This window comes from Arachis ipaensis, chromosome B01 (genome assembly GCF_000816755.2).
Source record: "Arachis ipaensis cultivar K30076 chromosome B01, Araip1.1, whole genome shotgun sequence".
Classification (NCBI taxonomy): domain Eukaryota; kingdom Viridiplantae; phylum Streptophyta; class Magnoliopsida; order Fabales; family Fabaceae; genus Arachis; species Arachis ipaensis.
Window position 1 is genome coordinate 102,018,996 of NC_029785.2, and position 2,314 is coordinate 102,021,309.

At 38.2% G+C, this 2,314-nt stretch overlaps 1 non-coding gene across 1 annotated transcript; it reads right to left on the minus strand.

Annotated features, from left to right (window-relative positions):
- On the minus strand, positions 208 to 281 carry TRNAM-CAU. The gene has a single exon. It is a non-coding gene; the product is annotated as a tRNA-Met (tRNA).

The following is a 2,314-nucleotide window of genomic DNA, read 5'->3' on the forward strand; positions in this document are numbered from 1 at the left end:
TTTTGTTCTTTCCGGGCGATCGGAAAGTAAAGAAATGGTTAATATATTCAAGATAATTATGTATTTACAAAATACTGTCTCAATTCATCCTATTTCATCAGATCCGGGATGGGATATGGTTCCGAAGGATGAACTGGACAGTTCCAATAAGATTTCATTCTTGAACAAAAATCCGATAGACTTATTTGAGGGAGGGTCCCATTGGCGTGCATCCAGTAGGAATTGAACCTACGAATTCGCCAATTATGAGTTGGGCGCTTTAACCATTCAGCCATGGATGCTTAGCAGGGATCCTCGTACATGGTGAATAACCAAATTCCAATTGAAGTGAAATCTTTCAGATAAATCAATGCAATTTAGGAGGATTCGATGAAAGGACATCAATTCAAATCTTGGATTTTTGAATTGAGAGAGATATTGAGAGAGATCAAGAATTCTTGCTATTTCTTAGATTCATGGACCCAATTCAATTCAGCGGGATCTTTTATTCACATTTGTTTCCATCAAGAGAGTTTTATAAAACTCTTGGAGTCATGAATTTAGAGTATCCTACTTTCACGCAATTCACAGGGTTCAACAAGCAATCGATATTTCACGATCAAGGATGTAGTACTCTTTGTAGTAGCGGTCCTTATATATCGTATTAACAATCGAAAGATGGTCGAAAGAAAAGATCTCTATTTGACAGGGCTTCTTCCTATACCTATGAATTCCATTGGACTCAGAAATGATACATTGGAAGACTCAAAAGATTCTGCCAATATCAATAGGTTTATTGTTCCGCTCCTGTATCTTCCAAAAAGAAAAAAGATCTCTGAGAGCTCTTTCCTGGATCCGAAAGAGAGTACTCGGGTTCTCCCAATAACTAAAAAGTGTATCATGCCTGAATCTAACTGGGGTTCGCGGTGGTGGAGGAACTGGATCGGAAAAAAGAGAGATTCTAGTTGTAAGATATCTAATGAAACCGTCGCTGGAATTGAGATCTCATTCAAAGAAAAAGATATCAAATATCTGGAGTTTCTTTTTGTATATTATATGGAGGATCCGATCCGCAAGGACCATGATTGGGAATTTTTTGATCGTCTTTCTCCGAGGAAGAGGCGAAACATAATCAACTTGAATTCGGGACAGCTATTCGAAATCTTAGTGAAAGACTGGATTTATTATCTCATGTTTGCTTTTCGTGAAAAAATACCAATTGAAGTGGAGGTTTTCTTCAAACAACAAGGGGCTGGGTCAACTGCTCAATCAAATGATATTGAGCATGTTTCCCATCTCTTCTTGAGAAACAAGCGGGCTATTTCTTTGCAAAATTGTGCTCAATTTCATAGGTGGCAATTCCGCCAAGATCTCTTCGTTAGTTGGGGGAAGAATCCGCACGAATCGGATTTTTTGAGGAGCATATCGAGAGAGAATTGGATTTGGTTAGACAATGTGTGGTTGGTAAACAAGGATCGGTTTTTTAGCAAGGTACGGAATGTATCATCAAATATTCAATATGATTCCACGAGATCTAGTTTCATTCAAGTAACGGATTCTAGACAATTGAAAGGATCTTCTGATCAATCCAGGGATTCCATTAGGAATGAGGATTCGGAATATCACACATTGACCAATCAAAGAGAGATTAAACAACTAAAAGAAAGATCGATTCTTTGTTCGGATCCTTCCTTTCTTCAAACGGAACGAACAGAGATAGAATCGGAGCGATTCCCTAAATGCCTCTCTGGATATTCTTCAATGTGCCGACTATTCATGGAACGTGAGAAGCAGATGAATAATCATCTGCTTCCGGAAGAAATCGAAGAATTTCTTGGGAATCCTACAAGAGCCAATCGTTCTTTTTTCTCTGAAAGATGGTCAGAACTGCATCTGGGTTCGAATCCTACTGAGAGGTCTACTAGAGATCAGAAATTGCTGAAGAAAGAACAAGATGTTTCTTTTGTTCTTTCCGGGCGATCGGAAAGTAAAGAAATGGTTAATATATTCAAGATAATTATGTATTTACAAAATACTGTCTCAATTCATCCTATTTCAGCAGATCCGGGATGGGATATGGTTCCAAAGGATGAACTGGACAGTTCCAATAAGATTTCATTCTTGAACAAAAATCCATTTTTTGGTTTATTTCATCTATTCCATGAACGGAACAGGGGGGGATAAACGTTACACCACGATTTTGAATCAGAAGAGAGATCTCAAGAAATGGCAGATCTATTCACTCTATCAATAACCGAGCCGGATCTGGTGTATCATAAGGGATTTGCCTTTTCTATTGATTCCTCCGGATTGGATCAAAAACAATTCTTGAGGG